The following is a 27,453-nucleotide window of genomic DNA, read 5'->3' as shown; positions in this document are numbered from 1 at the left end:
CCCATCTGTCTCCAAAGACCACATCCTACCGCTCAGCTAGTGATGCTGCTAAACTCAGTGAGTGGAGCAGGTGCTCCCAGCTAGCGCTGAATCTGGATCACGGTCCAAAATATCACCAACAGAAGCGCAAGTGAAAAGATTACTTACAAAAGGATTCACCTTAAGGAAAAGCAATGAGATGACAGGGATGAGTGACAGTGACCTCTGGGGTCCGACTGGCCTGGGTCTGAATTCCAGACCCATTACTTATAACCCACAAATTGTTAGCCTCCTTGGAACTCAGTCTCCACTTTTTTGTAAAGGGGGGAGAATATTCCTACTTTAAACAAGATAACCTTTGGAAAGCACTAGAACAGAGGCTGGCCAGTATGTGGCTCCTTCATCCTGCCTCCCATTAGTACCTGCTCAACAGCTTCCTCTGGCCATGAGGCCCCTGCCCTGCCCGCCACCGTCCGCCCCACCATCCTCACCCCAGGCTGCCTCATCCCCTCTCTCTTTATAGTTTTCACTCAAGAGGTACCTGGCTCACCTGCTTTGAATGTTGCTGGCTTCCGGCTTCTCTCCTCCGACCCCTGGTACGTTCTTGGTCTCGGAGACATTCTGCATGCCTACCTTCTTGCACAGTCACTGACTGAGTCCGGCTGCCTACCTTGACAGTGGCCCTTAGAACATGGAAATGTGTTTATGTTTCACAAATCGGTTCGAATTCCCTGGACTTGGCACCAGAGAAATCAGAACCTCAGCGTAACTTCCTGCAGCCTGACTCCAGCTCCCAAAGAGCCCCATGGGGTGCTGTTGCTTTCAGAAAGTTGGTCCTTAAGCTGAACTGAAAGCTGGCTGGATGGCTCTGAGCTGAAGAACTCAGACCTGGCGTGGCCTGCCTGGATTCAGAACCACCTGTGAAGAGATGCTGAGCTTGTTTCCAAATGCTTTACTGTTCTAAGTAACGCTCCATGCACGGCTTGTGTGCCCAGGAGAGTGTTGCTGGGTACACATCCTGGAGAGGAAGTGCCTGCTTGCAGGTGTGCCTACCTTCCGGTTGGCTAAGTGCTGCCAGATGGCCCCCAGACTTGCTGCAAAAACGTTAATTCTGATTCTTCATGGCTTATCTATTCTTATTTTTTTTTTAAAGATTGACACCTGGGCTAACAACTGTTGCCAATCTTTTTCTTTTTTCCTGCTTTGTCTACCCAACCGCCCCCCGCCCCCCCCCAGCCCCGTACATAATTGTATATCTTAGTTGCAGGTCCTTCTAGTTGTGGGATGTGGGACGCCACCTCACCGTGGCCTGATGAGTGGTGCCATGTCTGTGCCTAGGATCTGAACCCTGGGCCACTGCAGCGGAGTGCGCGAAATTAACCAGTAGGCCATGGAGCTAGCCCCTTATCTATTCTTGATATTGTCTGACTTTTAGATTTTTGCAAATCTGATGATGTAAAATGATGTGTCATTATTGTTTGAATTTGTGTTTCTCAGGCTATCAGTAAAGGTGAACATCTTTATATGTGTTTATTGACCAATTGTGTTTCCATTGACTTTCCTATTCTTTGCTCATTTCTTATTGGGTTGTATATTGTTTTCCTGTTTATTTGCCTAGGAGTCCTTTGTATATCCTTTATAATCATATATATATGATCATATATTTTGGATTATATATATTCTGTTGATTACATGCATTGCAAAATTGTTGTTGTTTTTGTCTGTTATCTTTCATGTAGTTTATGATGTCTTTGTAAGAAATTGTTATATTTAATGGAGTTGGATTTCCCATCTTTTCCTTTATAGTTTGAACTTTTTTGGTTCTTACTGTTGGTCTATGTACCTATAATAACCAAGAAGCAGAGGCAGTAGTGGGGCAGGAATAAGTGGAGGCTGATGAAAAGGAAACTTCTGGCAAGAGCCTCCTTGAAAGGGCTGACAGTGAATTTTTTTTCCAACTTTTTTCTTTGAAATAATTGCAGATTCACAGCAAGTCAGAAACAAATGTCTCAGTCAGCTTGGGCTACTGTAAACACATGCTGTAGACTGGGGGGCTTAAACAAGAGACATTTATTTCTCATAGTTCTGGAGGCTGGAAGTGCAAGATCCAGATGCTGGCAAATTGGGTTCCTGGTGAGGACTTGCTTCCTGGCTTGTAGACAGCTGCCTTCTCACTGTGTGCTCACCAGAGGGGGGCCGGAGAGGGAGGGAGAGAGAGATACACACACACACACGCACACACAGGGAGACGGTGGGGAGGGGAGAGAGAGAGAGAGAAGGAGAGGGTGGGAGGGAGAAAGAGAGAGAGACATACACACATACACACACACACACAGAGGGAGGTGGGAGAGAGAGAGGGAGGAGGGAGAGAGAGAGACAGAGACATACACACACACACACACACACACACACAGGGAGAGGGAGGAAGAGAGAGAGTTCTGGTCTCTCTTCTTTTTCTTATAAGGCCACTAATCCCATCATGGGGGCCCCACCCTTATGACCTCATCTAAACATATAATCACTTCCCAAAAGTCCTCCCTCAAAATACCATCACACTGGGGCTTAGGACTTCAACTATGAATTTTAGGGGGCCACAAACATCCAGTCCATAACAAACATGCAGGGAGGCTCCGTGTATCCAGCATCCAGTTTCCCCTAATGGTAACATCTTACATGGCTAAAGCTCAGTATCAAAACCAGGAAGTTGACATGGGTTCAATCTGGAGCCTTTATTCAGGTTTCACCAGTTTCACGTGCCCTCCTGTGTGTGTGTGTGTGTGTGTGTGTGTGTGTGTGTCTAGAGTTCTACGCAATTTTATCATAAACGTGGATTTGATTCACCACCACCACAGTCAAGAAACAGAGATGCTCCATCACCACAGGGCTCCTGTCTGCTATCCATTTCCTGCCTGTGAATCTTGTTTTACAGCATCTTACAGACATTGTTGACTAAACCTATTTTCTGTTTCTCTGGAGGACTTTAATAGAGTGCCTTTAAATCCACAAAGTCTTAATATGTATACAACATACAGAACAGAATGAGCACAAAGTCTGGACTCCGGCGCCCCTGGGTGTGAGGCACAACACAGCTCTTTACCAGCTGGGCAACCTTGAGTCTCCTCTGAGCCCTGTGGATAAAAGGCAGGGGTGACAGTTCTTGCAATAACGTGCAGCATCGTTGTACAGGGGCCAGGAAGTGCCTGCCGATGGGTAGTTATTGTAATCAAGGTTTTCTCCTTTGGCACCAACCTCGTTACCCTGACTTTCTTTCACATGAAGAGAAATCATGGCTGTTCTGGTCCCCTCTTGCCTACTCAGCTGACAGAGCATCTTATTTGGGAGGCTCTTGATTTCATTTTTGTCTTCCTCCTCCACTTTGCTCCCCAGCAGGAGTGGTAACTGTGGTGGAGGCCTCCTAAGCTCATTAGCTGGGGTTTCGCATCTCCCTCCCTTTTGTGTTTCACACGTTCTTGCCAGGGAAGCTGCTGGCCTTTGCTGTCTGGCTGGTCCAATGCTCCCTGTGCCAGTGCCGACGTGTCAGATGTGCTTTTAAGAGGAACGCCACGCTGCGTTGGCTTCTGATCTAAGCAGGGAGGGCTAAGCTGGGGGAGCGGGGAGCATCCTTCCTGGGGGAGCAGCTATTCTGGGAAATGAATGCTGCAGGCATCTCATTAGCATAATCTCAGGAATTAATGGCTTGATTGATGTTCCACGTTTCCCTGCAGTTTTCTATAAATGATAATGTATTAAAACGAGATGGAGGAAAGAAAACATGACACAACATATATTATTTAGGTGTTTGCAGAGAGGCTGACACACAAACACACACGATTTATCAACAGTCATTTTTTGCACGGTGTTCTGAGCCCCAAGCCTCCAAGATGCGGAATTAATTTCATAGCAGGTGATTCCAGACTATTTCACATGGGCCATCTGTCGCTTCTTCATCTGCCTTTCTGCTATTACAATAATTAATCATTTCCGGGACTGGCTTGGCCCTGGAGAGTCCAGTCTGGCTGAGAGCTCTACAAGAGTGGATAGCATTGGTGTGTTTGTTTTGAAGTGATGTGTTTCTATGAAGTAGGTATATTCAAATATTTTTCTTTCTCACTTTTGTCTACCTATACCTGTGACTCAACAGCTGCGGGCTGCTTCAGATAGTGTTAGATTGTTTTTGGTGAAACTGTTCATATTCTTCCTTTGCAGTTGAAGAAACAAGCTCAGAGAGGTTCGTTGAATTGTCCAGGGTCACACAGCTAATCGGAGAGAGCTGGGACCAGAACCCAGGCCTCTCAACTTTTCATGACTTGGTCCTCCTGGTCTTTGGTCTGAGGTGGTTCTTTCACAGGAGGAAAGGAATATAACCAGAAATAATAAGAAGATGGTCCTAGGAATTCTAGGGGTAGTTCAGTGTGGAACATCCGGGCTACACTCAAATTAAGTGTCTAAGTCAATGATTTAATCATTCCAGAAATCAAAAGGTGACTGTACTGTAAGGTAGAATTAATGTTAGAGGAGATTGAGTCTTTGAAGAAATGTGAGTCATGGGTCTACCATGCTTGATGTAACTGGGAGGGATAAAATACCAGGCCATTTCTTTGACCGAGATGCATTCAGCTACATTTATTGATTGATTGATTAATGACACAAATATTTATTGATTGACTGTTCATGCCAAGCACTGGGCTAGGTGCTGGAGACACAGTAGTGAAGTCCTTGCATTCATGGAACTCATGTTTTAGTGGAGGGACATAAAATAAAGAATTAAACAAATACAAATTGGGATAAGTGCTCTGAAAGAAACAAATAAGGGGCAGAGACAGAGAAGGACTGGTGGCATTTTTTTCCATGTGTGTGGGGGGGCCTTTAGATGGGATGGTCATAGAAGGCCCCTTTGAGGAAACTGCATTTGAAATTGGACCCTGGAGGATGGGAGCTGAGCACATGACAAGTTAGAGGGAGAGAGTCCCAGGCAGTGGCCCTGAGCTGGGAAAGAAGATGAGCAGGATAGAAATGGAGTCAGGGATGGGGAGACTGGTAACAAAGGGGTTGGGAGACTTAAGTGGGAGGCAGATTGTTCCAGGCCTTCCCTATGGATCACTTTATTATCCCCATTTCCCAGATGAGGAAACTGAGGTGCAGAGAAACAGTGTAACTTGCTGACAACCACACAGTGAGAAGTTGGACAGCTGGACTTCTAACCCAGTTCTCTCTGACTCCAGAGTCCAGGCTCAAAGCCGGAGGTTGGCAAACTATGGCCTGCAGGCCAAGGGCAGCCTATTGTCTGGGTTTTTTTTTGTAAATAAAGCTTCACTGGGACACAGCCACATCCATGCGTTTGTGTATTGTCAAGGGCCCCTTTCCCACAACAAGGGCAGAACTGAGTAGTTGTGACAGACACCATACGGCCCATAGAGACTAAAATATTCAGTAGCCGGCCCTTTAGAGAGAAGGTTTGCTGAGCCCGGCACTAGCCTGTAGCCTCAGTGGGGAGGCATCATGTCTGCCTTGCTCCTGTTCCTCCCCCAAAGTCACCCACTGACTGTATTCACCAGGAGCCAATAAGCATCTGCTGAATGAATGAAGAATGGGAGGTGGGTGCATGGAACCCAGAAATCAAAGGGCCAGAGATTGGGTGGACAGGACCAGCATGAGATAAGAAACACTGGTGAGCGAGCACAGGCTCTGTTTGGATGCAGCAGGTGGATTGGCTTGGCTGGAAGGGAGGAACAGGATGTCAGGTTGGAGAGACCCCTTGGGGGCCAATTGTGAAAAGCCTTGAATGCCACCTAGGTACCAAGACCTTTAAGTGGCTGAGTTAACCGTCACAGAGGCTCTGGAAGTGACTTGCTTTGCCAAGATGGGGACTGTAATTGGTTATCGATGTCCTATTTGTATGCTAATGCTGCTCAGGAAAGTAGCTAAACCATAATTAACGTGCCAGCTTCCTCTGAAAAAAAAGAAAAACCCACTGAAAGGTCAATAGATTTCGTATAATAAATTATTAAATAATTGGAATTACAGGAAGTTAAATTTCTGAGCGATAATCTTTTTGGGTTTTATTAACTATCATTTATTAAAAGCACTGGCCATATTTACATTTTGCTTCTGCCATTTCCCTGCCAGCTGGAGAAATTTTTGGAGTCAGAGTTGGAGTGTTGAGTGGAAAAACATACTGTGTGTCAGAAATCATCTGTTTGGAAATCAAGACAGAGTTACCTCTGTGGTCTGACTTCTCCTCTCTTTGTGTCGATGGTAAGTCAGATAGTACGGCAGCACATTGGCAGACCTTGTGCTATATGGTAACCAGGATGAATTACATCATGATGCCAGTTAGATTTATTTGGTAATAACAAAAATACGCCAGGATACTTTGTGGATGAAATTCTTACTCCTGTCCTGCAAATTCTGCCAGAGGAAAGACCCTATTCATGAGGAATAGGCATGATGGGGATGCCTATGAGCCTGGGCTCTGGAATCAGACTGTCTGGGTTTGATCCCAGCTTCACCTTTTAGTAACTGTGGACCTTGGCCTGAGCTCTTCTGTGCCTCATTTTACTCACCTAGAAAATGGGGATGTGAACGATACTTGGTGCACAGAGTTGCGATGACTAAGAAAATGCACGTAAAATACCCCACACACTGTCTCGCCCACAGTCAATGTTCCATGAGTGTTAGGCATGATTATAACTCTGTAAGATTAAAAATGCTCAAGGGCAATGACCCACAATGAGGCCAAATGGATGGGTAAAATTTTCAAATTTAAATTTTTCTTCAAATATTAGTCAATTCATTGGTAATTGACCTAGCCCTGTGTTGTGTGTTTTGGGAAGATGCTAAAAGAGTATAAGCTGAGGTCATTCTGGCTGTCAAAGAATTTGCAACTCTTGATGAGGAATCAATACAAAGACAACCAGAGTACTGTCTAATAGAACTCACTTGTTCGTTTATTGGGCACCTCCTCTGTAGCAGGGACTAGGTTGAGTAGTGGTGACCTATAAATGAACCAGAAGAACATTGATCACAATCTGGTGGGGCCTGTAGACAAGAAATTCAATAAGGTGCGGGAGAGTCAGTATTAGAGATTTTTCCCCAAGAATGGAATTAGGATCTGAGCTTTAGGGTTTAATCCTGGTTCTACCAATTTTAGGACTTCAGCAAACTTCTGGGCTTAGCTTCCTCATTTTTATATTTGAGCCTGAGACATAAAAGATGTTTGCCACACCCAAGGACTCACTCCCTAAGAATGCATCGTACTAACAGAGAATCATTGTTCAACAATCAAATGATTGATGATCAACTTCCAAAAAATACATTTAAACGATATGCGTGAAGGCTCCTGTTGGGCTCCGCCTCCCAAAGGGACCCATCAGCTGAGGCTTTCTCTCCCACTTGGAGCAGCATGGAGAGAGGAGAGGATTCCGAATCTTCTAGGGTGTGGAATTTTGCCCCCCTAAAAAGAACCCAGAGGCCTGGGAGATAAATGGTCCTCCTTACAAAGATTTTGGATTAATCCCCAGGTGGGGGATTCCTGATTCAAAGAGTGAATGCAGTTTTATGGCCTGGTGCCAAATTGTTTTCCAAAAGAGTGGTACCTCTGTATACTGCTACCAACCATGAATAAAGCTGCCAAAATTTTAAATTGGCCAAATTGCATAAATACCTGGGCGAGTGTATTTAGCATAATTGTATTTCAATAATAAGACCACTGAGCGGAAATCCTTGCCAGTTCCGTGGCAGAGCGTGCCAAAACCCAACTAATCAAATTGGGTATTAGCACCCTTATACACAGAGTGGGGGCTGTCTGAGCTAAATCAGGCACCAGTGGGAAAGCATGAAATTACTGACTTTGTTTAAATCTAACTTCAATTTATCTGTAAGAACAGTACTGAAAGGTGACATTTGTCTTAGTGAGTTTCCCATTCATTTCCGGAGCTGGAGTTCATCAGTCATGCAGCTCAAGTGCGAGATACATGCAGATGAATATTTATTATAGATGATGGAGTATCCTTCTGGTAACATAATACACTTCATTCACTTGAAAAGGGAATTCAAACAGATCCATGATAGACTGCTTGTGGGGCATTTCACCTCCCTTCAGGAGAAATCCATGGAGAACCCACCATTTTGGTGAAGGGAGAATCCACTTGGTTGGCGTCCAAGTACAAACTGGTTTTAAAACATTATGACTAGTTAAATTTAGTTAAGTAAATTTTATTTGGAAAATGGTTGCCATCTCAAAAATAATTCATTAACGGTTGATGAGAAAACGAGTTATATGCCTCAATTCACTCAATAGTTTTGAGGCATATTGGTTGTTTGAATGGAACCCACTGTTTGAATCTTTTTAAGTTCATACGTGAAAATACAGATTTGGCCTGATTCACAGAGTTTCTATACACTCAAAAAAGATCTTAAAATAAAGCATGCATTTTCAATATTGATCTGACACGGGAGGTTAAGTGCTTCTTTCTTAAGAAATGCAAGATCAAAGACAATGAAATGACAGGAAGAAATATACTTAGAGCATCATTTTTTCTTTTAATTTAGAAGCCACTCCTCTCCCAGGAGAGCTGAGCAGAAAAATCACTAGAAAAATAGCTTCCTTGTGCCCATTAAGCTACCTTTTGTTTTCTTTTGATGACCGATGGGAATCTTTTTCATTAAAATTGTATGGATGCCTTCTCCTTTCCTCCCACTGTTTATTTACACATGAAAAATAGATGATTTCAAAGATTCAAACATCATGCTTGCTAAGGCTGCTGAAAACCTTCAGACAAACAGTCATCTCTGTTTGCAGAACCATTGGGAGTTTCCAAAAACATACTAGAGTGTTTTCAAGCGGGTATATGTGTGGAGGTGTGGACAAGGCTGGATATCTGAGGAAAACCAGTATTACAACAAACCTTCCTTGTCTTGTTTTAACAAAGAAGAATCATTCTACCTTCTCGGTCTGCAGGCACATGCCTTTCCCATAATATGCTAAATGGAAGTTACAGGAAGCACAGTGAGTATGCGGAGACTGAAACCAAAAGGAGTGCTATTGAGGAAGATTAAACTCAACTTGACCTCCAAGGCTGATGGACAAATGATGATTAGGAAGAGGATATGCATATCTAAATTGCATTCTATCTCTATTACAGTCTAACAACATTACTAAAACTGCTGTTTGATAATTCATCAACATGAAAATGTGTCCACTTATCTCTGGCTATAAAAACAATCATTGATTCAGCCCCTCAGTGTGGGTCTTGCCAAATTATCACGGGTGGATGGTCAGATCACCGAATTAGGGTTGGGTCCAAATCACCTCTGTCTTTCCTCTCTCTCCCTTTCTCCTCTTCTCCTCCTATCTCCCCAACAAATATTTGCTGTGTTCCTGCTATGTGTTTAACACCGTCTGGTTTCTGACTGTGCCACTTGCTTATTGGTGATCTTGGCCAAGTCGCTTGAGATCTTGGAAACTTGGTTTCTCCTCCATAAAAGGGGAATGAATTATGCCCCGCTTGACTCACACAGTTGTTGAGAAGCACAAAAGTCAAAGCATTTTGTAGGCAGTCAAGTGATGTACAAACATGAAGATTCAGGCCCCACTTGGTTGTTTATTTTGAGGAAGATTAGCCCTGAGCTAACTATCGTCAATCCTCCTCTTTTTCCTGAGGAAGACTGGCTGTGAGCTACCATCCATGCCCATCTTCCTCTACTTTATACACGGGACGCCTACCACAGCATGGCATTTGCCAAGCAGTGCCATGTCGGTACCCGGGATCCGAACCGGCGAACCCCGGGCCACAGAGAAGCGGAACAAATGTGCAAACTTAACCGCTGTGCCACTGGGCTGGCCCCCCAAGCCCCATTCGGGCGACAGCATTCATTTATCTGTTCATGGAGCACTCATTATGTACTAGGCAATGGGCTGGGTTCAAGGGTTGTGAAGATGAATAAAATACACTCCCTGTGCTTCACACTTTTTTCAGTCCAGTTAGGGAGATAAATGTATAAAAAGGTAGACAAGGGGAGGTGGTGTTGGGAAGAACATCCCGTACAGACAAAAGAGCATGTGACAATGTACAGAGAGGGGGATGTTGAATGGCAACTAAGGGGTCATCTTTTGCCCTGTGAGCACTGCTGTGTTTGTTTGTCTAAGCACCACCCCATTACCCCTTCTGGAACCTGAGCCTCTGCATTCCCTAAGACCTGGGCCAGCCCAGGGGGGCCCGCCTAAGTGTTCTTGATGGATGCTGTTGCTGTCGTGATATCATCATGTAGCTGCTGGTGACGGATAGAGGTGAAATAGAGAAGCTGACTAATAGTGTGGGCATGAGAATGCCATGGGAGGATGCTCATTCTCTTCCATTGGTCCCTGTGCTGGTGATTCAGTGCATTTCTGATGAACTGGTAACCTGATGGGCGATGAACTGGGTAACCTGACAGGCTCTATTCAGACCATGGACTTACTTGGTCCCTGGGAAAGAGAGGCACCTGCAAGCTCCTCTCAGATTTCACAGCTGGAGCTCTCCTTGGCCCCAGGACACAGACCTTGTAGTATAACAATCAGGAGTGGAGTCAAAGGGGCTGGCTTTGAGTCTCAGTTTCGACACTCACTATCTATATGATCTAGAGCAGTTCCTTAAACTCTTTAAGCCTCGATTCCCTAATTTGAAAATGAGAGTGATAATCACAGCAGCAGTGTCATGGGGCTGCTGGTGGATGATAGACTTGAAGTGCTCAGCACAGAGCTCAGCACATAACAAGCAGTTAGGAAAGTGCTTCCATTGCATGGATTACTTGTCTTCTGGATTTTGAGAGAATTAGCAGGGGAGAGAAAGAAAAACGGCCCCATTTCTCCTCTTCTCCATGGGTTCTGTCTGCTTCTTTCAAAGGGAGAAATGCTTTTTTTTGTTTTTAAAGCAATATAGCAGTCAAAAGGAGGTGTTCCAGCTGTTACACCAGCTGCTGTAAATGAAATTTTCCTGCAGGTGCTTCTGTGCAGTTTTCCCAGCAGGAGTTTCCAGGCTGTTCTTCCCAGCCTGAATAGTCTCCAAGGCCCTCTCTCCAGCTGAGCAGGCTGTGGTGTGCTGCAGTAACAAATAGCCCCAGTCTTAGTGGTTTATAACAACAAAAGCTTATTTCTTACCTGTGCTACCTGTCCATTGGGGGTCGGCAGGGGATGCTCAGATCATCTTGGTCATTCACAGACCGACCTGATAGAAGATCCATGAATTCAGTTCCATGAGTTTCAAGGCAGGAAAAGAGAATGTGGTAAATCTTGCATTGGTTGTAAAGCTTTTCCTGGAAGCAACACAGATTACCCTCGCTCACATTTCACTGAACAGAGATGGTGAGGGCAATCTTGCATGTATCTGGAAGAGGTGGAGAACTAGAAATATTTGGTGAACAGCACTAATGATTCCCAGGGCCCCCAATAGCTATTTCCTCGTCTTTCTTGATAACAGAACCCTGACTTTATTAGTGTGACAGTGTGCCATACTGTGGGGGACAAATCACTATTGCTCTAATGTCACTGTGGCAATTTCATTCCTCTTTGCCAGTGGCTGGTCTAGACTAGAGATGAGCATGTGACCCAGCTTGGACCACTACTCTACTTGTGGGCTTCTGGAAAAAAAAATCTCTCCTTGATAAACGGAAAAAATGGCACAAGGAAAGGTTCTTTCGCTCCTTCTCTCTTTTTTTATTTTCCCGCTTGGGATACTGTTATGTGAAGATGTGATATTTGGAGCTATGGCAGCCATTCTGTAACCATGAAATTTCCAAGATACCAGCCCAATGTAGTGACATTACTGTGCTGCTAAACCAAACCTGGAATGACTTGCCTCCAGACTTCCATTGTGTGAGATAATTAAACCTATATTATTTAAGCCCCTCTATGTCAAGATTCTGTACCTACAGCCAACACAACTGAATCTCATTCTAATTAGTAGGCTATGTCAATGTTTCCTAGACTTGCCTAATCTTAAGAACCATTTAAGTCACTTATTAAAAAGTGATTCCTGGGCTGGCCCGGTGGAGCAGCAGTTAAGTTCGCACGTTCCTCTTCGGTGGCTGGGGTTCACTTGTTCAGATCCCAGGTGCGGACCTATGCACTGCTTAGCAAGCCATGCTGTGGCAGGCATCCCACATATAAAGTGGAGGAAGATGGGCATGGATGTTAGCTCAGGGCCAGTCTTCCTCAGCAAAAAGAGGAGGATTGGCGACAGATGTTAACTCAGAGCTAATCTTCCTCAAAAAAAGAGAGATTCTCAGGTTCCTCTCTTAGGGGATTCCTAGTAAGTGGGTTCAGGGTAGGGCCCAGGAACCTGTATTTTTAGCAAGTACCCTAAGGTGAGTCTTACGATTAAACAAGTTTGAAAAAGACTGAGACAGATAGTATCTAAAGTCCCCCCACCCCCACCTTTTTAAAGCAGGAGGCTGACTTTATTTATGAATGCATATATGCCCGTCTGGTTTGTTTTAGAGTCCGACAGGAGCAGTAGGGAAAGTGTTTTAGAGGAGCCAGAGAGTGGGGTCGGAAAGAACAGCTGGGGAAGTCCAGGTGAGAGGAGATGAGGCCTGGAACTCAGGTCAGGAGAGCCAGGGAAGTGAAGAGAAATCTCACACATCAGTTGGACTTGGTGACTGACTAGGGTTGGGAAGTAAGGGAAGAATCCTGGGAATTCTCAGGTCTCTGGGTTGGACGACTGTCAGAGTGGTGCTCTTACCAAGACAGCAAATGCAGGTGAAGGGGAAGGTTTGGGGGAGAAGATTAACAGGCTGGTTTGGGATGGGCTTAGTTTGAGGTGTCAATGGACCAAGCTGCCCACCTTCATTCTGGGGCTGCAGCCACCCCTTCCCCAGCAGGACCTGAGTGATGGTGGAGGTAGTCTTTAGAGGAAGTGAATAATTTGGGTAATAAGCATGTCAGTCATCCAAACCTCCTGATTCTGGCCAGACCACTGGGTCTAATATCCCTTTTTAGTCTAAAAATTTTCCACTTCTTTGTATGCTCCTCTTGTCTCCCCAATGTAAGGACAGATGAAGGAATCAAGGCGATGAATGGGCCAGTTTATCCCTTCATCCAGTTGCCCATCCATCCATCCAGGTGTAGTGTCTAATGTGTACTAGAGCTGAGGATAAAATGATGAGAAAGATAGACACAGTTCTAGCCTTCGTGGAGATGAGACTGATGGGGAAATCAGACCAAAAAATAATTAAAAATACAGGAAATTCTGAATTATGAGAATTTCTATGAAGGTCAAACTTTGCTCAGGAAGTACGTGGTGTAGTGGGATAAGCACAAGGTTTGGGGACAAAAGACGTGGACTTGGACTCCTACTCTCCAGCTTTACAGCTTCTGTCTTATCACTGCCTCAGCTCCCTCATCTGTAAAATGAGCTGATGATTCTCTTCCATACCTCACAGCTGCTCTATGGCTTAGGCTAAGTGATGCCATGGTAAAACACCACACTCATGTCTCACTGGCTCACAAGAACTAAACGTATTTCTCGTTCACATTACATGTTGATTGCAGTTGAGCTATGATTCTACGCCACATCCTCTTCTCTCTGGAAGGGACATTGGCATTCTTCTGGCAGAGGGAAAGATCAATGCTTGGGTGAGGCACAGAGTGTCAATCACATTCCACTGACCAAAGAAATTCACGTGGCTCAGTCTGAGGTGACTGTGTGTGAAGCTCTCTGCTTCCACTGAGAGAAGCATGGTAGGAAATGGCAACTCATGTTTAAAGAACATTTTGTTGAAGTGTAATAAGCCTACAAAAAAAGAGTACCTATTCAGGCAGCAAATATTTTGAAAAAATAATACAATACACAGATGTGAAAATCCGTTTGGGTGGATATATTAAGGTTCTTATTCAATATAAGTTTCAATGGCAGACATTAAGAAGTAATTATCCGTGTTCAATGCAGCATTATTCACAACAGCCAAGACATGGAAATGACCTAAGTGTCCATCAATGGATAAATGGATAAAGAAAATGTAGTGTATGTATATACAATGGAATACTATTCAGCCATAAAAAAGGAAATCCTGCCCTTTTACAACAACATGGATGGACTTTGGAGGCATTATGCTAAGTGAAATAAATCAGAGAGAGAAAGACAAATACTGTTTTTTCTCACTTATATGTGGAATCTAAAAAAGCTGAACTCATAGAAATGGTAGAATGGTGGTTGCCAGGGGTGGGGAGCAGGGGAAATGAAGAGACATTGGTCAAAGGGTACAAACTCCCAATGTTAAGATGAATAAGTTCTAGGGGTCCAATGTATGACATAGTGGCTATATTACCAATACTGTATTATATACTTGAAAGTTGTTAAGACAGTGGATCTTAAATGCTATTATTGCAAAAGAAAGAAATGATAATTATATGAAGGGATGGAGCTGTTAACTAACCTTATTGTGGTAATCATTTTGCAATATATACCTGTATCAAATCATCACACTGTACACCTTAAACTTATATATGTTGTATGTCAATAACATCTCAATAAAGCTGGAAAAAGTAGAAAAAAAGAGAAGTAACTGACTTCTTGCAGTCCCATTTAAGAAACTACTCCAGGTTATGGATTAGTTCAGGAAATGATATACCAGTCACCTCTCTGACGGTGGTAATGAGAGTTGTAAGGATGGCTGAAGGACAACGAGGAATAGATAACTTACATTAACATCCCCATTTTTACTGATTGGGAAACCAAACCTCAAATATGTCTTATAACTTGCTCAAGGTCACGCAGCTACGATTTGAACCAGGTTGTGTGATGCAAGACTTATAACCATGAGACTCTGTTGTGGGGCTCAGGTAAGACCTTCCAAAGTTCAACAACTCATGCAGATATTCTTGCAAGAAATGGAGAAGCTACTCTGAGACCCATGGTCTCCCTCTGACAGATAGGGGTTGAGCCCTAGGGCCCCCAAGACTCCTCTTACACTACTCTCTGGCCGCCAAGGAGCTACTGTCCCAAAGATTCAGTGGGTCATTACTAAAGACGTTGAGGCAAGCTCTTGTTGCTAACGACCTTGATGTGATTTGCAAGGGCACAAGCTCATGTTGCTGAAACCAGTCCTCCTTATTAAAGAGGAAGGAGGCACACATGGCCTGGGCCCCTTTGAGTCAGAACTTGAGGGAATAGGGCTGCTTTTCCTCCTTGAGTAGAGAGGGTGAGAATGGCCTATCCTCCCAGTAACCCAGGTAGATAGTCGAGAGCCTGGAGCCTTCCACTGACCCTCCTGCTGCAAGACTTCCCTCACTTATTTTTTGACTCCTGGGTGAATTTTCTTCTCCTTCTAAAACCAGATTTGGATACCAGGGGGCCAAGGTATATTTACTTGTCCCGGTCATGTCATTTGCATATGTCACTAGGGTTGACTTGTCCATGATTAAGCAGCTTCTAAAGGAACAGCTTGTCAAATCTGTCACTTGTTATCTTTTTCTTTGTTTTTCTTCCTTCACTTCGCCATGGACCCAGTGGCCTTTTCTAGGCTGAGAGGTGCAGCCTTGCTGAGGAAGGGTCAGAATGGCATGAGGGGTGAGACTCATAGGCACTTGCCAGGTTTGGTTTGCAGACCACTGATTTAGATGCAAAGGAAATTCTGGTATGATTATATTTGCCATTCACTGAAGATTTTACTATATCAAGTGCTAAGAACTTGAGTTATCTCATTAAATCTTCGTCAGAACCTTGTGAGGTAGACACTATGGTTTCCATTTTACAGTTGAAGGGACTGAGGTTTAGTTTTATCTAACACACGCAAGACCACCCAGCTAATAACTGGGTAAATTCAAGTTCAGGTTGACCTGGCTTCAGAGCCCATCCTTATGACCCTACACAATGCTGTTCTTCTCTTCTCCATGTCGCTGTGTTGCCCACAATTATTCACTCCCCGTCCCTTCCTGTAACGGGACTGCACATGCCCCTTGTCCTCCACACCATGTGACTGGCAGTGTCTCCTGAAGGAGGGAGGAAGATACTTCTCTGCCTCTTTGACCTCCTTTGGGTTTGGCCACTTGGTGACTTGCTTTGGCCAGGGGATTGTGAGTAGACGTGACATATGGTACCTCCATGCAGAAGTCTTCATGAATCATTGAGAGTTCCTGTCAGCTCTCTTGCTTTTTGCCTCTGCCATGAGAGTGATACACTCCACACAGGGGCTGTTCCTTCAGCTTGGATCCCAGCACGAGAAGACATGTGGAGCAGAGTGTCTCAGTCTGTTCGGGCTACTATAAGAGAAATACCATAGACTGGGTGGCTTATAAATGACAGAAATTTATCTCCCACAGTTCTGGAGGCTGGGAGGTCTAAGATCAAGGTGCCTGACGTTTCAGTGTCTGGTGAGAGCCTGCTTCCTGGTTCATAGGGTGCTGTGTCTTCACATGGTGGAAGGGCTCTCTGGAGCCTCCCATTCATGAGGGCTTTGCCCTTGTGACCTAATCACCTCCCAAAGGCCCCACCTCCTATACCATCACACTGAGCATTGGGTTTCAACATCTGAATTCTGGGGGGACATCAACATTTAGTCCATTGCACACAGCTACCACTGCTGACCTGCACCATCAACACACAACATGATCTAGAAATAAGTTTTTCTTGTTATTTTAACAAGATTTTGGTCCTCTTTGTTACTACACTTAAATCTGACTAAACATCCAAGGATATTCTGAGATGCATGTATCGTGTAGATAATAATCATCTCAGGGAGATAGGCCTGGATTTGATTTTCATCTCTGGTAACTTGGATGGGTTGATAATAATACCTGTAAGGATCAATTTAAATAATTAGTCATAAAAATACTTAGTAAACCACAAAGTTTCATATTGCTATTCATTACCCCAGTTCTTGGTGATGTGGAAATCCATTCCATTACTTTATAAAGTCCATGAAGTCATGTCTGTTTTGCTCAAAAGGATGTAGTGAATGTCACATTGTAGATGCTCACTGACTATTTATTTAATGAATGAACGATGTTAGGAGGGGTTGTGCAATGAGAAAGCGCTCTGTGAACAAATGAAAGTTTGACCTGCTGAGCTAACTAGCTTATTTGCTGTAGGACTTCTCAGAGTCTTCAGTACATTAAAGTCGATTGTGAATCTTCCAGCGAAAGCAGGGCTAGTAGGCTGCATTTCACAAAATTGTTTGGCCGTGGAAAACTTTTCTTCCCAGGAGCATCTCCCAGGATGAGATGCTTTGTTTCCTACCTTGTCCAGTGGAGTACATCTCAGAGAGGGTCATGGTTTGCAAGCTGACTAGACTTAAGGTTGGGCTTATAATTGGCTGGTTGCATTTCTGATCATCTCTGTCTGAGAAGAGCTCCTGTACTGGCAGGAATATCACATCGCTAATTTGTGCCTCGATTTCTTAGTCTGTACGAGGGGAACGCCTTCCCTGTCTGTCTCATATTTTGGAGGACAACACAAATGAGACTGAGCAGTAGACTGAGCTACTTGAGGACAAGATCTGCGGCTTATTTCCTGTGGCCCCAGTACCTAGTTCATGACTTGTTACATGAAGGAACTCAACACATTTCTGCTGTGTAAACGAGTAAGTTCACAGCACTAACCCAGAGTGAGCAGTAGGACCCAGATGAAGTTGGGACTGCATAGTGAAAAACCAGCTAGAGGTGACCTGGTAACTTCCTCCAATAAACCAGCCAGTTTGTACCAAGGTCTACCATAAGCAAGAGTTCCACGGGAGGCAGTGAACTTGGCTTATTTAGGAGAATAATGAACCTGTGTAGTAAACAGTCACAAGGGGAGCATCACATGCTTACTGGTGTGTCAGCTCAATCCATTCCCAACCCTTCTTCCCTGCTAACAAGCCCCGATTTTGTTCACCCTCCTCTGAAGCTATGTCTTTCAGAAGGAGAGACAGAATTAGTCTCAGCATCAAGGTGGTCTCACTCTCCTTGCCAAGGATTGGTTTGGGTTGGGAAATGTGACACACTTCTGGCCCGTAAGATATGGGGGGAAATCTGCCTGGATGACTGAGAAAGGGGTTTTTATCTTCATAAGAGACATCAGAGGCCGGCCTAGTGGCGCAGTGGTTAAGTTTGCATGCTCTGCTTCGGCGGCCCGGGTTCACAGGTTCAGATCCTGGGTGCGGACCTAGCACCGCTTGTCAAGCCATGCTGTGGGAGCATCCTACACAAAATGGAGGAAGATTGGCACAGATGTTAACTCAGCGACAATCTTCCTCAAGCAAAAAGAGGAAGATTGGCAACAGATGTGAGCTCAGGGCCAATCTTCCTCAGAAAAAAAAAAAAAGACATCAGAGAGGGGATGTTTCCCTAGTCTCCACGTTTCCCTTTGGCTGGCATTGCTGTTTCCACATGTGATGCTTGAAACTATGGCCGCCATCTTGTATTAATAAGTAGAGATATTGCTAACAGAAAGAACAGAGTGTGACTATGGAAAACGCTGGTTCCTTGAAGGGTTCATTGAGATTTTGAATCAAGCAGTCCTGGGGTCTTTTTATCCCAAGCCTTCTTATTCTGTGAGAAAATAAATTTCTTTATTGTCCCAGCGATTTATTTGGGTCGGCTGTTACTTGCAGTTGGAAGCTTCCTAAGAGGTACAAGATGATGAAAAAGTGAGCAACATGTGGAGTGTATCTATATTCCAAGAACTCACAGCCTAGTTGTAAAAGCAGCAAGCATTTATGCCGGTGTGGTGTGATGCACATCTTAGTGCAGGTATAAACCAGGTGCCTCAGGATGGCCAGGGGAGTGAGCTTGGTCTGCAATGTGGGGCTGGGGAAGGCTTCAGAGAGGAGGTGGCTCTGGGTGGGGTTTTGAATCAGATGGGCCTTGCAATCCAGGGGGAGGGAATGGCGTTCAAAGTCAGGGAGATCTGAGCGAGCCTTGTTTGATTAAGGTTTGTTTGCTTTGGCACTACTGGGTTGTAAAGGGGGCAGATGAAATAGTGAGAACAAAGTAGAAGGAAGTAGCCAGATCACTAAGGACCTTGAGAAGGACACATGAAGAGGTGCCGTGGCAGAGGCACGGGCACATGACTTGGGAGCAGGAAACCTGCCTTTCAGGCATTTGTGCCGTCAATGGTATTTATTGAATGCCTGTTGTGTGCCAGGCCCTGATCTGGGAGCTGAGGCTGCTGCGTTGAGCGCCGGAGTGTAATGTCCTGAGGACATAATGCCATTGTGGCCTCCGCTGCATCTCTAGTGGCTGCACTGGAACAGGGACTCACACAGTTGTTGACCAAATGAGCAAAACAAACAGCATCCTTACCTTTGGGGACTCTGCTGACTGGGAGGGAAAATAGACATTTCGCAAAAAATGAAATGGATCATTGAACACAGTTTTGATGAGTATGATTATATGAACATATTTGGTGTTCAGGAACTGAAACCCATGGGGACCCAATAAAGTCAAGAAAGGCCATCCTGAGAAAGGGGCTAGGAAGCATTTTTTGGTCTCAACCTCTTTGGGCCTCCGTTTCCTTATTCGTAAGCTGAGAATAATAATTATTTCCACGGGTTGTGGAGAGGTTAGAGAGAATGTATTTAAAGTTTCTAGCACACAGTACACTCAATATCTTTTAATGCCATTTGGGTAAGTCCTCAAGAAAAGTCACTAAGTGGGACCATACTACATGTGGAATTCTCTTGTGTCTTAATTTGCGTGGACCCAAACCTAAAGCCGTAGCTTTCAAGTAACATGTGTGGGTTCCTCACAACTCATTTTCTGCCAATGCTGGGACAATAAGGTACTACTATATTTCATAATGAAAAAGAAAACCTTTTGTGGATTTGACTGATATCAGAATCATTCCCTCCTTAGTCCTTAGCGAAAAATGAGCCAAGAACTAAATGTTTATGCCGCACACAGTCAAGAAGTAGATTAATGGATTAAAATGACCATTTAAGAGGGAGAAAGAAAACTCAATTTCAGAGGAGGAAATTGAGACTTGGGCGGGGAAGGGTTGCTGGCTTCTTTTTCCATCAAAGTGACTGGTGGATTTTCATCATACCCGGAATTCTGGAGGCTCCTCCCGGGACCAAGCTGGGATGCTGCAGAGTGATGAGGCCAACTCACGCCAAGACCTTTTGGTAAGTTGCCTCTCCTAGTCTCAGCTCAAGCCTACTTTTCTGTGTTCTGAATCCCAATCCACAAGCACCTGTGCTGGAACGAGGCTCTCAGGTGTCACTGGAGTGCTCCTTAATGGATGGACGTTCAGCAAACTCTGGCTCAGAGTCCCCTGTGCTAAGTGCTTGCTACCCTGGAGACTGAGGGCTGAGTCAAAAGGGGGAGATGACTAACATGATTTTAATGTCATGTGCCACTGTGCTGGATGCTTTATATGCCATGTACTTTGTAATCCGCATAGCAATCCTTCAACACAGGCATGATCCCCACTTCCAAATAAGAAAACTGAGGCTTAGAGAGGCTAACCGAATTACTCAAGATGATACATCTAGAAAGCAACAAAGCTGGGATTTTTAACTTGCCATTTTTTTACCCTAGAAATCAAAGGGAAGGGAAGAATTGTGGGCATCTCTCCCACAATTTAATTGGAAAACATGTCTAAAATATATAGACATATTTCTATGAACTCACCAGAATGTACACCCCATGTGGGCTGGTGGTGTTGGCTGTGCTGCCTCCAGCTCCACTCCTGGTACTCTGCACTGAGCCTAATACGAAGGGGGCTCTCTGTCAAATGCATCGACTGATGAATAAATGAGCTTCTCAGCTTTTGATGTCAAGAGGTCCCTTATTCCCGAAAAGCTATCCAGAAGGGAGGCCTGGAGAAATAGACACTGAGAATTGCAAGGAACTGGGAGGGCATCTGGAGCAAATCCTGATCCATTGCATGAATCTTCCAATGACTCATTTTGGGCCTTCGTTTCACAGAGAACACAAGACAGGAAGTGACAGACGTTCCAGACATCTGGGCCATCAGTAATCATGCAGATTTTTATGGAAAGTACTTGGCTGAGCTGTAATAAGCTTCTCTAGCAAATTGATCAGTTGATCTGTTAGTGATGGTACTGAGTGAGTCACAGAGGAAGGGGCGGATTCAGAAGACATGTCCCAGGACTGAACAGGAGGGAATGGCCAATCTGTGGGCTTGCCTGACCTGTTTAGTGGGTGAATAGCAACCAGAGGGTTAGCTTACAGAGGTCTATGATTGGGTTTCCTTGGCAAAGGGTTTCAGAATTGAGACTACGTGAAATGCAAGGGCCCACACCACCCAAATAAAAACCTGTCATTGATCATTCAACTGCTAGATCATTAATAAGGGGAAGTGCCATAACAGCTGACAAGGGGCCTTTTTACAATCTTGGACTTACTTAATTGTTATTATTAGTAACAACAGCAGCTGTCATTTACTGAGTACCTACAATGTGAGGATAATAATAGCATCCATCTCATTGAGTTATTGAAAATTGAAGGCATGTAAATTGCTTAGTGCAGGCAGCTCTGCCGTAAACACATATGCATTCCTAAAAATCACCGTGCTACGCAAAATCACACAATAAAAACCACAGGGCTTATGGGAAAAATGGGGTTGGGGAAAAACACTAAAACATTTCACCAGTGACATATATGTATTTAAAAGATAAGGACCTAATAAAATGCTAGCACAGTTTTACACGTTAAATGGCAAAGAACTGCATAAAAGCTACAATACATACGGCACTTTATCTTAAGAGAGCCTCATGTTCACTTGGGTAAGTGGGTGTCAGAAAGGCTGCAGCTTGTGAGTGACTGTGAGGTAGCGACGGGAGGGTTATTTGAAATCCGACGGAAAGTTGTTATACCAGATATGCATGGTGTGGCTCATCGCATCCACCTTGTGTTTCCAACTGAGGTAGCTGGTAGATGTTTGAGATGTGTTTTGTGTGCTCCCACATGGTTTGGTTCAACTGAGTGCATCTAGTGTTTCTCACAGATGAAATCTCACATGAGCAAACATGAAATTTGCATTATGCTCAAATCGTACGCTAATATATCAATTGTACTGGGACAAACATGTTTTCAAAATAAGTGTTATAGCAGAAATGACTACAGGATTTGGGGCAAATATTCAATAAATGATAGCTGTAATTGTTATGTAGAGTAGCTCTCATCCATTCATTAAACCCAGTAAGGTTTGTATAAATAATTCCATTTTACCGATGAGTAAAAGTGAGCTTCATAGAGGTCAAATCACTTGCTCAAGGGCACAGAGCTAGGAAGGGGCAAGAGCTCTATCCATCCCTCTGTGAGTCTTGCCCTGGGGTAAACCTTTTACACCTCAATATGGGATAATGTGCTAGTGTCGGAGGAGGCCACAAGGTGAGTGCATGCTTCTAGATCTTCATCTTTGTCAGCTCAAGATGTTGTTGCGTAGAATTCAAATCCACACAATTTTTAAAGACTAAACAAATTTCGGAGACATTTCTAGTCTGTGCTGCTTCCTCAGGGAATATATTAATTCCCCTCCTCTATTCTTAGGTATGATAGAGTGGAAAATGTTGAAAAGCACTATGGTGTTTCATGCTACTTCCTGATATGGAGACAATTCCTATATTTAGCAAAAAGCTGCCTCCCTGGAAAGTCCACCACTGTGTCCTTATTTGTCCTTAACTGAGTCTTCTCTTCTTCAGGCTGCACTTGGCAGTAAGTAGCTTACAGTTTGACAACGTCCCCTACAAATTCTGGAGTCCAGAATTGAGCACATTACCCCAGACGTGGCTTAGCAAACCTGGACACAGAGGATTCTGGTGGGATCTTGGCCTCAGGTGAGACTAATTTTTATAGCTGGTTCATGTTGATCTTGGGGCCAACTAAATGCCCAGATGATTTTCATATGAATTCTTAACACCTGGCCTCCCTCCACCATTCTAAACTCAAATATAGGATTTACATTTATGCCCATTAAAACATCTTCTTGTTGGTCTTATCTCATCAAAGTTCATCTTCCACCAACATTTTATTATGGAAGACTTCCAACCTATTCATAAGTAGAGACTAATAGCATAACGAACCTGAATGAATCCATCACTGCCATGAACTCCACCAATTATAACTCATGGACAATCTTCTTTTTTAAAGACTCCCATTCGCTCACAACATTCATCTTCCCTTCTCCAATTGTTTTTAAGCAAATCTTAGACATACCAGTTCATCTATATTTTAGTATGTATCTCTAAAAGATAAAGACTTTTAAAAAACATACTTGCAAGATCATTATCATGTCAAAGTCAATTAACAACACTTCCATAACATCATCGAATATCCAGTTAGTGTTCAAATTGCTTTTGCTCAAATTAGGATTCAATACGGATATGTGTTTTAAGTGTCTTTTAATTTATAGGTTTCCCCTTCGTCTCTCCTTTTTTGCCTTGAATTGTTGTTCTTTAAGAAACGAGGTTGCTTCCTGTTTGTTGAGTTTCTTAACTTGTGAATTTTTTATTGCATCCCAGTGGTGTCACTCAACATGTTACTCTGTCTCCTGTTTCTCCTATAAATTGCGAGTAGAATGCAGTGGTGTGATTGCATTTGCTTTTGATTTTTTAAAATATATTTTTTTATTGTGGTAAAATATATACAACATAAAATTTACCATTTTAATCATTTTAAATGTACAGTTCAGTGGCTTTTAGTACATCGGCAGTGTTGGGCAATCATCGCCATCATCCATTTCTAGAACCTGTTTGTCATCCCAAATAGAAACTCTGTGCCCACTGAACAATAACTCCCCATTTCCCCTTCCCCCAGTCCCTGGCAACGGGTATTTTACTTCTATCTCTATGAATTTGCCTATTCTAGGCGCATAAGTGGACCTCATACAAATGGAATCATACAATGTTTGTCCTTTTGTGTCTGGTTTATTTCACTTAGCATAATGTTTTCAAGGTTCATCCATATTGTAACAGGTCTCAGAACTTCATTGTATGGATAGATCACATTTTGTTTTTCCATTCATCTCTTGATGGACATTTGGGTTGTGCTTTTAGTTTTTAGACAAGGACACTTCGTCAATAGTATTTTTACTTTTATAAAGAAACACATAATATCTGTACAGTCATACATCACTTAACGATGGGGATACGTTCTGACAAATACATTGTTAGGCAAGTTCATCATTGTGCGAACATCATAGGGTGCGCTTAAACCTAGATGGCATAACCTACTACACACCCGGGTTATATGGAGCTAATCTTATGAGACCACTGGAATATGTCGTATATGTGGTCTGTCATTGACCGAAACATCCTTATGTGGTGCATGACTGGACATCTATCATTAAGATCTTTTGAATCTTGATTTTATCATTGAATCCCAAAATATGTTTCCTACATCTCTATGTTTTTTACGCATTCTGTATTTCCTCTTCTGCCTCCCATTTTCTCCCTCACTCTTTCTCATGAATCTTCCATCTGTGCTCACCATTCTACGTCTCAACCAGCTCAATAAATATTCCTCCCGCCTTAGAGAAAACCTAGCTTTCTCACAACGACCTGTTCCCTCTGCAGCATCTCTCTCATGTGTTGCAGCTCCTGTCCCAGTGGGTGGATTCACGGTGGTGGACTGGCTCCCTCATAGCTCCCCATTGCTGCTTTCAGACTTTTGTTGCTCCTTCCTCCTTTCATACTGCCTTCTCTTTTAAGGCTTATGCCGTCCTTTCACTGCTTTTGTTGTCCCTTCCATTTTCTCCCAGTCAGTCAGAGGCTCCCAGCTTCATTGCTTCCCTACTCAGCCTAGGCCACTTGGTTGATCATCAGGAGGATTATCTTATCAATGCCTTCGCCTTCTTTGAGCTCCTACCTTTCTGCCATGGCCATTCAGCAAAACCCCAAATCTGGTCAGTTCTACAGCCCTCTTGTCCTAAACCCTGGCTTCTGAGCACTATTGGAGCAGGTCACACAGCTGTGCTGTTTGGTGCCACCACAACTGGGCCGAGTGCCACCTGATGTTCCTTATGTTGGCCCTTGGCCAGCTCTCTCTCTTATTCTGCCCTAACTTTTCCTCAGTTCCCACACGCTCCTCAACCCATATTGTTACTGTGGGGAGAAAATAGAGTTACTGACCCTGGTGTGATTTCTCTTTGGTTCTTCCACCCTCTGCACAATTAAAAATTTATCTTCACCTGTACCCACCTTTACCTCCTTCTTTTATGTTTTAGGAACCACATGACCCTTGTCATTTCAGAAACTGGTATCTCTAGTATCTGGGTCTAAACAGAGTGGCCAGATGACATGGGCAGGTAGGCCTAAGAGAAAGGAAGGGAAGGAAGGAGAGGGAGCAGAATGAGAAAAAGAGAAAACCAGTAGGAAGGTGGGAAAAGTGGTGACAGAGAGGAGAAAAGGGGCAGAGGTACCTAGCCCCTCCCTCAATGTTCTAAGGGGTTTCCTGGTTTACTGCTGAGTGTTCTGTCAGTGGTCTTATCTTTGCTTCCCTGTAAGCACTGGGGATGGACTGCCTCACTTACTTGTCTCATAGGGAAATTATGAAAATAATGTTTACAAAAGGCTTCACGCTCTGTCCTGCAGATGCCTGTGTGGACGCCCTGGCTTGTGAATCCTGGTGGGGAGGGTAGACCTCTGCTCCCAGGAGTGGTGGGCTCTGCATTCACATCGTGGGTTCCTGAGACATTGGAGATGCAGAATCTTCCATCTGCCAGCTCTGGATACTTTTGAGTCACGGTACAGACACAGAGGTTCCCCGACACAGCCTGCCAATACGTTTGATCTCTCTGCTGGCGTTGTTAGAGAGCATCAGCAAGAAATTTCCGCAGTGAATGCTTTTTGTAAATGGATTTGTGCAAATATTCTACTGTTTATCAACATTTATTTGCATTTATGGATTTTGATGTGTTCATTCATCTGCCAATGAAAGAGCCTTCTGGAATCCTGAGACACAAAGTGTTCAAGCTAAGCCTGAGAGTCATTAAAGCTGGGAGAAATCTTCTCCTCTACTGCCACCCCCACTGCCATCCCAACCACACACAGAACTATCCAGCTTCTCTGTGTCTGCCCATGGCAGGGAGTCCACTACCTGAAGAGAGAATCTATTTCACTGCTGGGCAATCGTCCTCATTGTTAGAAAGTTCTTCTGAGGTTATCTTGGGCTAAGCCACTTCCCCTATCTGGGCTACAGATTCCCATATGAAAACTAGGCAGTCGAATGAGTTGACCTGACCTTTTAATTCTAGACTGTCTATGTCCTTTGAGTCAATGCCAGTTTCTTCTCCTGATTTCTGAAACATCTGAACCCCCCCGGTTTTCCTTGTTGGTCATTAATTGCTTCTTCTTGCTCTCCTCCTCCTCAGGGCTTGTGTTCCTCAGAGCTTGGTCCACTTCTCATGCTATATTTAATTCTCCCATCCTCCACTCCAAACTAAGGAGATTTTATACATCCCCACAGCTTTAAGTATCACCCCTATGTGAAGAACTTTCTAAGGCAGGTCTCTAGCCAGCTCTTATGTCTCATCTCTACTTTTTAAGGCTTTCAACCTTAAAACGCCCCATGTAGACTCCACCTACGTTTCCTCTAGGCTTTAAAGTCTCAGGAAATGGTTCAAGCCAGAAGACTAAGTTTCAGTTTTGAGTTTTCCTTAATCCTTCATACCAATGTATCAGCAAGTTACTGTGTCTACTAACCAGAGATTTCTCCAGATTGTCCACCTTACTCCATCTCTGCTAACCTCAACCTAGGGCCCAGCTACATCAGTGCTGGCCTGAGCTTCTGCTGCATAAGCTTCCTGGATCTACTCCTGTCCCCCTCTTCCTGATCATTCTCTGAATAGCACCAAGATGAAATTTGAATCATGTCCCTCCTCTGCTTAAAAGCCCTCCCTTGTGCCTGGAATAAAATTCAAAGACTTGCTGAAACCCACAATCTGCTGCTTACTCTGACCCCACCTTGCTCCCTGAGCTCATCTTAGACCATAGGCCTGAGCTCAAGCCACACAGGCCTTCTCTCTGCTCCTCCAACAGACTGGTCTCCACCCGACCTCATGGCCTTCACAGGGGCATTTCCTCTACCTGAATTCTCTTCCCTCAACTCTTGCTTTAGCTGTGTGCTTTATATCCTTTGGGTTTCAGCTGAAAACACTTTTCAAAAGACGCCTTGTCTGGTTGTCTAATGCTGCTACTTATGAACCATATGACTTTGGAGAAGTGATTTCTGTACTCACGTCTTCTGTTCTTTTAATTTATAAGATGAAAATGATAATATTTATTTGGTAGTGCTATGAGGATTAAATGCCTTCATTCATTTATACATTGAATTCATACAATAAACAACAAAAATTTGTTCCATGCTTCCTAGTCACCGTACCTGGGGTGGAGGACACAGAGATGAGGGCACATCTGTAGAGTGCCAGCACAGGGCCTGGCACACAGCAGGTGCTCAACAAATATTTATTTTGTTTAGGCACTACCTTGCTAAAACTCAAGCCAGTCTTTGCAAACACCTTCCACCTCCTTCTGGAGAATTTACATTTATAGTTG

At 43.9% G+C, this 27,453-nt stretch overlaps 1 long non-coding RNA gene across 3 annotated transcripts in view; it reads left to right on the top strand.

Annotated features, from left to right (window-relative positions):
* Nucleotides 1-27,453, top strand: part of LOC123290172 (uncharacterized) — a 77,080-nt gene that overhangs the window by 22,987 nt on the left and 26,640 nt on the right. Inside the window, exons 2-3 of one of the 3 annotated variants that reach the window (XR_011493066.1) lie at nt 19,994-20,058; nt 22,603-22,737. This is a non-coding gene — a long non-coding RNA (uncharacterized lncRNA). Of the gene's footprint in view, nt 1-19,919; nt 20,059-22,602; nt 22,738-27,453 lie in introns of those variants that run through there. The other 2 variants (XR_006534533.2, XR_011493065.1) reach the window with 2 other exon arrangements.

Source organism: Equus asinus, chromosome 12 (genome assembly GCF_041296235.1).
Source record: "Equus asinus isolate D_3611 breed Donkey chromosome 12, EquAss-T2T_v2, whole genome shotgun sequence".
NCBI classification, from domain to species: domain Eukaryota; kingdom Metazoa; phylum Chordata; class Mammalia; order Perissodactyla; family Equidae; genus Equus; species Equus asinus.
This window is presented reverse-complemented; position numbering and strand designations above follow the sequence as displayed.